Genomic DNA, 9,342 nt, shown 5'->3' on the forward strand with positions numbered 1-9,342 from the left:
AATTCTCTTTTCACTGATCCTTGAGGAGGATTTCGAATGAATTTCATCTCTAGATATGGGTGGTAGTTCTTGGGAGTAGTGCTTCTTACTTGTGCATCTTTCAAAAACTGCTGAAAAGGGGCAGATGCCACTATTTGCATTTTACTGATGGAGAAACTGAGGCAGAACAACTTCTGTTACTGTCGCTGCTCTTAAGTCCCAAGCCAGTCATCTTGTGTGTTCAACTCTGAAGGTCAATATTAGCTTTGAATTTTAACTCTGACTTGAATTACCCTGAAAGATTTCTACAGGATAACTCTATGTTACCCTGATTATTTTATACAATATTTGAAATGTTATTGGGAAATATTTATTTACAACAGAAAGGCTAAGTCAATCTCTTCCATCAGATTTATACAATATATTTCTTCCCTTCATTTGTCCCCTCTACTGTTTGGTAGATAGGGCTTCAAAAGCATCAGGATTGTCCATTTGATGTGTGCAGTGAGAACCCAGCATTATTTTACACCTGAGTGGGAGATTTTCCTGATGCCTCAGTCATTGTTTCCCCATGTACTCCTCTGACATGTGTTAGTTGCTACCCTGGATCTTGGAGGGAGCAGTATTCTAGTGTGTGGATTTTCCATTACAATAAAGGCTCTGGGGGGAGGGGGAGGGGAAAGCTACGGTCTCCTCTGATTTTTGCCACTGCTTGCTATATTTATCACAACAGATTTGTCTCCAGGGGACAGAGAGGCTATTTTGCAGGCCCATTACCCACCTCCACAGAAGCTGCAAAATAATGGTTGGTGTTTCACCAGAGGAGTTGACATCTTTCTTCACTGAGTTCACCAGACGCAATGTCTTCAGGGGTAACGTCCTCAACTGGACATGTGAGGGTGAAATACTTCATGTACGGTCCCTGGTAGAAGTTCTTCATTTCTGAAGTTTGTCAAGGGGACAAATAATCTGTTTTTCATCTAGAATAATAAAAAAAAGTACAGGTTTTTTTTTTTTCTGTTATTAAAAAATATTTTCTGCACTTTCTTTGAGTTGGTTTGCTGCTGAAACAGGCAAGGTTAAAAACACACATGTGCCATAGGCCTGGCCTTCCACCTCTGCTTAGTTCTGAGGAATCTGGATTTCGTTTATGGAAGGTCAGAGCCTTTGAAAATCACTTACTGAGCACACACACGGTATTTTTACACCTGCAAAGGTGGCAGCTGGGTGCAAGGTTATTCTAGAAGGAGTCCCATATGTATTTATTTCCCTATACAAGCTGGGAAGTGAAATACGCTGCTGTGGCCAGGAGTCCCTGTGTGATGGGCAAAGTCTGAGCACAGAGTTCTCCCTGTTGTGAACGTGGTCTTATCTGAAGCTTTCTCATCAGTAATGGGAAATCAGCTGTGTAACACTTGGAATTTATGAAATATAAACGAGTTTCTGTGCAGTCACTTTTTAGATGCATAAATAGATGCTATGGTGTTACCTAGCAAGAGTAGATGATGCAGCAGAAAAACACACAGAAACCCTGTTAATGCTGCCAAAGGGGAGGACATGATGTTTTAGTACTCTAAGGTTTCAAAAATTCTTACTACTGCAGAAATAATAATAACAATAATAAAGCTCTAAATAGATTTTCATAGAATCATAGAATGGTTTGGGTTGGAAGGGACATTAAAGATCATCCAGTTCCAACCCCCCTGCCATCAGCAGGGACACCTTCCACTAGACCAGGTTGCTCAAAGCCTCATCCAACCTGGCCTTAAACACTTCCAGGGAGGGGGCAGCCACAGCTTCTCTGGGCAGCCTGTTCCAGTGTCTCACCACCCTCACAGTGAAGAACTTATTCCTAATATCTAATCTAAACCTCCCCTCTTTCAGTTTAAACCCATTTCCCCTTGTTCTGTCATTAATTGCCCTTATGAAAAGTCCCTCCCCATCTTTTACTGTATTTCTCAGTATTATGCATTGTATTACACAGAATATGGCAGAAGTATACCTGGTCCTCTTCAAGTCAGATTTGGGTAAGACCAGCTTCCTGGTTAGAATAAATTTACCTAATATTCTTGAATCTTTGAAACAAATTAATGTTTTGGTTCCAGTATCTACATTAAGCAAATTGGCCAGAATTACCAAGGCCTTTACTACCAAAGTATTAGTTCAACTCTTTTTATTCCTAAGAATTTTACAGCCAGCTTCTTCAAGTGTCATTCCAATTGGGCCAGCAAAAGGCATGTATAGGACTGATCCAGTTTATTGACCTTGAAACAGCTTCCACTGAAAGACAATGAAAATATAGCTATTTATTTCAACTGAATTAGAACCAGGTCCTTAAGACTTAAGTAGGTCTTACATGGTACTTAGGTTTTATGCTTGCCCTCTTCGCAGGGGTGAATCTCATTCCAGCAGAATGCCACTGGAGTATAGCAAAAACTCAGCAGCAGTATAATCACCTAAGCCTGAAGGACATCCTTCCTTTAAAAGTTTGTACTCTGCAGTGTACATTTACATTTATTTTATACATATTTATACATATACACACACACATATATATAAAATGAATGTTTTGCCCATGCAAATGTGCAAATTAAATGCAGAAAACATTATCTATATTATAGTTTTTAAAAAAGTTTCTCTTCCTCCTGAATGAGAATCGTTTTCATCTTTTCAGATAATAAGGCTTTGAAGAATTTCATTAGTACCACTAGGTGCTATTTCAGTGCGTTTGCTTTTGATTAGTGAACACATCATTATCGTTAACTTTTGCTGTGATATAACTTCCATCTCCATGGCTTACAAGACCATTAATCTGAAGGAATCAATTCCTGTCAGCCTTCTCTTTTGCTGCTACCTGTGTGCAGAAGGCCAGCAGTCACGGACAGCTGTCCCCCCTGTCCAGCGGCCTCCTGGAACAGGTCACCGCCTGCACTTCCTTGCCAGTGCTCCCTTGTTCAGCCGTCACTGTCTCACCAACGTGCTGATGGATCAGCTCCTGTCAGTGCTCCCTAGTGCAGAGGAAGCCAAGCAAGGCTGGCTGGGGGCTAAGTTAGTCAGGCTGCTTTTCAACCGAAGCAAGTTAAGGAGCGTGAACAGCTCCTGCTGCAGATCTTTGCACCCACAGTCTGCAGCAGGAAGAGGAGGAGGAGGACAAGTCATTGGAGTCAGTAACCTCTTTCATTGGCACAGCTGGATTTGGGAGAGGATGTCTGCATGCAGCCTACTCACACACATATTTGCATTTTATGTGCTAATGAGTGCCTGGTGGCAGCAAAAGACTACATCATCTAACTAAAAGGAACAAATAGTGTATTTCAGTAACTAGAATTAAGTTTATTAGGTTACATCACTTTCCATCTCAATGTGAATAAAGACAGAGGCTAAGAGCCTTTGAAAGTCACACTGAACACACACATTATTTTTACACTTGCAAAGGTGGCAGCTGGGTGCAAGGATATTCTAGAAGGAGTCCAATATGTATTTATTTCCCTATACAAGCTGGGAAGTGAAATACACTGTTGTAGCCAGGAGTCCCTGTATGATGCACAAAGTCTGAGTGCAGAGTTCTCCGTTGCCTTTTTGTTGTGAACGTGGTCTTATCTGAAGCTTTCTCATCAGTAATGAGAAATCAGCTGTGAAACACTTGGAATTTATGAAATATAATATTTCTTATTTATTTTTATATATTTATTTATTTAAATATGTATTTCCCAAAGAAACTGAATACCTTGGGTGAGACTGTGAACCCTTTCTTGTAGCAGTCAACTCACTTCAGTAACCCTATTGCTTTCAAAAGGCTGATCCTCTGTATTTATGCAAAATTCATTTTTAGTCATAAAATTCACTATGGTGTATAGCAAGATGTCAAGTTTACACACTGTTTGTTTCTGAAGAAATTGCTTCTCTGAGCTGTTAGTTTCGGTTTTAACTATGCTTTTCATTAGGCTCCCCATCATGTACGATTCGCTTGTCAGATTAACTGCTCTGGACCTCTGCCGAGAAAGTGATTTACCTATCAAGAGTCCAGGAGGCTGTGGCTGAGTCAAGCTTTCTATGATTGCCCATTTCTTCCTTCCTGGACATATGTACTGACTTCATTTTAAGCCCTGTGAACCAAGGATTTTCAGCCTACCATAACCCCCACCAAAAATTGTTTGTAAGTATGGACTAAAACTTCAATTTTTTTAAGGCTCTTATCTTTGTTACCCGATCATAAAACAGAAATCATCAGTCTTCTTTCCTGTTCATTCTTTCATTTGTTCTTTCACATACATGCACATACACAAAAAGAAAAAGAGGAAAAAGGTTCCAGTTCATCTATAAAAATACTGTTTGGAAACATGAAGTTTTAGCACGAAGCTGCAAATCTATAATCATTCAAAACAGGGACCTAGAAGGAAAATCTCACTTATTGCTCAAGATAGTCTTTTTTAGGCTCCATTCCCCCCTTGATTTGTGAATTGCCAGACATAAGGTTCTCAAAGAATCCCACAGAAAATGTTTAATCTTTGGAAATTTCTACACCCCTCTGTTTCACATTGAAACATAACAATAATGAAGATTCATCTTCCTGTCCTTTTATCTGTGCCTCGCTTGCTTGCTTGTCTTTCCTCATTAGCTTTGATATCACAGTGCCATCTACTTGATCAACAGAGTCAGGTTATTTTCCTTAGAAAATAACTGCGTGGCTGTAACCCCGAAGAAATCAAAGGGCTGCTCAGTTCCTTATCGAGTTCCCCTCTCCTCTGCACCTCCAAGCCCTTTCAAAGCAGCACTGCCCTTAGATGTGCCCAGCTCCCAGCCTGTTTCACAGACTGACACAAAGCCCCGTCTGGACAGTGACAGATCCACGGGTGCTGCGAGGACAGTTCAAGCCCTGCTGACCCTTCTCGCAGCACCCCTTTTCCTCCCTGGCAGGTGTTTCATTTGAGAGCCAGGTCTCTCTCTGTAGGCAGAAAAACGCATCAGCCTTTTGTATGTGTAAACTGGAGCAGAGGCTTTGTTTGAAGGAAGAAAGCATCGCAGCAGTCGGAGGAGATGGATTTCCTAGCCTGATAGGTTGAGCCATCCTTTCTTAAAAATATCCACAGCCTAGCCTTAGCCCCCACAGGCATATGCTTTATTAATTTAACCTACAAATATTTAGACAAGAAACAGTATAGACAGGGCTATAAGAAATTATCGCTGTGCATTTACTTCTAAAGACCTGTTTCTCTACAGGAATCACCAGTCTGGCAAGATCAACAGTAGGAGTGAAGGTGACACTGCCACAATAAATAACTTTTCACCTACGGGACAGGCTTTTGTCTCTTTTTGTACTATTGAAAGGTGTTTGAAGTTTTTTTTCTATGTATATTTCAAAGTAATTTTGATTCATTCATTGTGAAAAGTCAATGTGTAGACTCCAGTTTTACCTGTCCTTAAGCCTTCCCTTTTTATTGCTTTTATCCTCACCCATCACTCTGTTCTTACCTTGCAAGTATAGCTGCAAACAGGTAGGGTGTAGGTACTAGCAACTTCCCAGTGCTCAAAGTCCTCAGTGGGCTTTACACATGATTGTTCTTATCAAAGCCTCAACTTTTTGTCCCTCAGAAGACATCTGTGCTATGACTCGTGCATACAGTGACGAGAGATAAGGGCTTGCTTTTGTACACACTGAGGCTTCCTTGTATGGAGGCAGGGAGCTATAGAGACGTCCACGTTCTTTGCTGTCACACTCCACCTGTGAGGAGGGTAGGTCAGCTTTCTGCAGCAGTACCCTGGTACTCTCCTGCTTCTCCACTGCCTGTTGAGCCTAATCGCTTTACGGGGGCAAAACTCGTGCTGGCTGGTGAAGTCACTCTGCAGCTGCGTATCGAGACTCTCTCTACACTTGGTGGCCATGCTGGCCATTGCAGTGAGCAAACTTGAAAACATCAGTCTGGTGCCATTGCCACAGGACTCCAGCAGTGCTCTGTGCCTTTGCTCGAAGGGAACAGGCACGGTAGTCAACCCACACCAGCAGTTTTCATAGATGCTCCAGGATACTAAGTTATAAAGAAATCTTCTGTAACAGCTGTGAGGTATTACAAGAAAACAAATAACTATTTGCTTACTTAATGGCCATCAGTCTTGATGACGCTCCTGGTTCGTTTATGGCTCAAAACCGAGATAAAGGTTCTCATTGACCATACAACAATAAGCTCTTATATGCGTCTAATACAGTTGCTTGGGAACACAGTGCCAATATTTTCCATGTTGACACCAGCACCTGTTCTGTCTCTTAAGCAGGGTGGCTTCCATGCAAGTAACTCCTGTGTGAGTGCCCACATCAACTGGATTCCAGTTTGCTAAGGACAATTAAATGAGCACAACAAACAGCAGTTAAAAAGATTTTAATATTAATTGTAAAAAGAGTGTTTTGTCCATGTAGATGCCAAATATTCCTCTGGTCTTACAGATGAGTGGCTTTGCTATTGCTTGACCATCAGTTGTTACTGAGGCCAGAAGCTATCAGGAGTAATTTGGAAATTGAGAGAGGGTTGCTTGTGGTATTGTGAGTGGCAGCTGAAGTCAAGTACTTCACATGCAGTTTAGACCATGCTTTCTGTGGCATTTTGTTATAGTCCAGGTAAAGTACAGTAAACAGTCATAAGAGTTCATAGAGGTACCTCGCTCAAATATGCAAATGATTGTTTTTACATATTCCTCCTACCGACTGCACTGGTTCAGCCCCTGGATTTAACGTGATGATGGATAAACCAGGATGTGTCTCAAGCCTCCCTCCCTCCAGAGGGGACAAGGAAGCCACCGGTCCTGAATGCATCCCCCTCACTTGGACTATTACGGAAGACATGCTATTTTCAGCCTTTTCCATGCTGAGAGGCACAGAGGAGATATTTTGAGGTTGCAGAGAGCACTCATCCACACTTGCAAACTGCGGTGTAAGCTAGCGCTGGGCTCCTGGCTGGCTCAGCAATAGTGCTGCTGGCTGAAGCCAGATAAACCATTGCAAGCACAAAGGCAGCAGCAAACCACAGCCAACTTTCCCTGCAACCACCCCCTTGCTGCACGAACACATACCTTTTCACACCCTCTGACTGGGTTGAGGAGGAAGAGGAAGACAACTTTTGCTTATGAGTAGATTACTGTCGTAATAACCACCCGAACAAACTTTACTGTATCCTATCTTGGCTGTAACTCTGCACATGTGGCAGAGAGCCCACAAAGCCAAGAATTTTGTAAAGTTTGTTCTTCCACCTCCACTCATCCAAAATATATTCCCCAGTTCACCCCCAAACCACCTTAATTTAAATAAATATAATGAAATCTCATATAAACGATGGGACCTGTGTCTTCTGAAAAGCACAATGCTGTGAAATCCTGGCTGGGGGAAATACCTTCTCTGGGCAACGCTGGCTTAAGCGTCAGCACTATCCGCAGCTGCTCACATGTGCCCCAGCACCAATCCCTGCCTCATGCTGTCACAACTGCTTGCCTAGCTGGGTGGTGAGCTAAACAGGAGCTCAGATCCAGATGGAAAATAGCCCAGGGGAAAGCCGGGAGGGAGGGAGTTTTCAGCCAGATCAATTCCTCCATCTCAAATGCGGATGTTGACACCCTGCAGCAATAGTGGGAACAAACTTACCCGGGGGAGGGGGGCAGTCAGGGTGGTGACTGTTTAAACCAGTTTTACCACCCTCACTGAATGCCAAGTCATTGCTTCAGAAAAAAACCCCTCAGGAAGTCCCCGATGTACGGAAATGGGGTGGCTGATTTCCCTCAACTGCCACCTCAATCTGTTTACTTGTTGCTGGGGCTGTGATGCTTGTTCTCCCTGCTGTCACCACTACTCTGCCTTTCAAGGAACTTTTGTGGTCTGACTGGCAAAACAAAGAGTTTCTTAGGGAATATCAAAGAGGAGGCGAGACATAACACATGAATTGCCTACGTAATACGGGACTTCTCTGCGTGAGCACAAAGTCTTCCCAGTATCCCCCTCACCACTTTGCTCCTCTGCCAGGCTGTGTGTTTGGGCTGGACACTTTGTGCAGCACTGGCACAGTGCTGCAACTTGACGCAGTAAATTGCTTAACAGTTTCATAACCTTTTCCTTTCACTGCTGGCTAGAAATGAGGGGCTTTGATCAGGGGGTTGCATCACAGGACCAGCTTCTTAAAGAAAAATAAAACTTGGAAACAAGGTTACACTACTACGCTGCATCCCTGCTTGTTTTTTACTACGCAGTCCTTCGGGGACACAGCATGGCAATGCTAAAGCAGTATGCTCTGCCAGCGTATGTCAGTAGGACATTGGCTGTGTCCCCTGGCAGATGTTATGGCAATGAGTGTGCGTGTGACTGACACCGATTAGGCTGCACCACGGGGCTCCCACCCAGCATTTCCTAGGGCAGCAGCGTGGGCTGCAGGGGCTGGGTATCACCACAGCAGCAGTGATTGCTGCTGATGGCTGTTGGGGCTCTTCCCAGGATAAGTTGATCCAAGCTTAGATGCCAGCAGCTCCTGCTGTTTGAACATGAGCTTGATTAGACCAGTGCCACGGAGGATCACTAGACAGTGTACGCGTGCCAGAGGCCATTGCTAACAGACAGGATAACAGGAGCTCTTCCAGGGCCTGATCCAGAGGTATTATGAGCAGGTGTTTTGGTGTCCTCTTCCTCGATCATCAGAGCTCAGTGACTTGTTACAACGGCCTCCACAGGTCCTTGGCACTCTTCCCTGTCACCTCTGTGCGTAGGGTCAAGCAGGACACAGCCTGGTCTGAGACAGGTTTTGCTCAGCTCCATGCTGCTTCCCATCTCCAGGAGGGGTTCTCATCTCCTTCCCAGCCTTTTCCTCACTGTCCTGGGGGATCAGTCTCCCTTCAAAGCTGTAGATCAGGAGTTTCCAACCTGAAGCGGGGGTTGCAATGGCAGATGCAATCTGATGCGCCAGGAGCTGGGGTCCAGCCCAGGCTGCCAGTTGGGCACTAGCCCTGGGGAAGGAGAAGGAGTGAGGGCCGAGGGGGTGTCTGGCCTCCCCTTTGCCTTGCCCCCTGCTTCCCGCTGCCCCGCCGCGCACAGAGGGAAGGTGCCAGGTGCAGTGGTGGCCGTGGCCATCTCCCGGCTGGCCCGGGGTGAAGCTGGGCCGGTGCCGCTCGCCTCGGGGTGCCGGCACCCGCGGCGGGGCGAGGAGCGCAGCCCGAGGCAGGGAAGGGGCAGGAGGGCTGCGGTGTGGGGCTGGCCCTGGAGCCGGCCCCGCCGGGCCTGCGTGCACAGGAGGCAGGTGAATGCAAACACCGCCCGGGGCGTCAGCTTCCCGGGGGTGGAGCTGCTCGGCAAAGGTGGCAGGGCTGAGACCGGGGCCCTGCTCCACAACCCGGCCC

Source organism: Antrostomus carolinensis, unplaced genomic scaffold (assembly GCF_000700745.2).
Source record: "Antrostomus carolinensis isolate BGI_N321 unplaced genomic scaffold, ASM70074v2 scaffold21783, whole genome shotgun sequence".
In the NCBI taxonomy this organism is placed as follows: domain Eukaryota; kingdom Metazoa; phylum Chordata; class Aves; order Caprimulgiformes; family Caprimulgidae; genus Antrostomus; species Antrostomus carolinensis.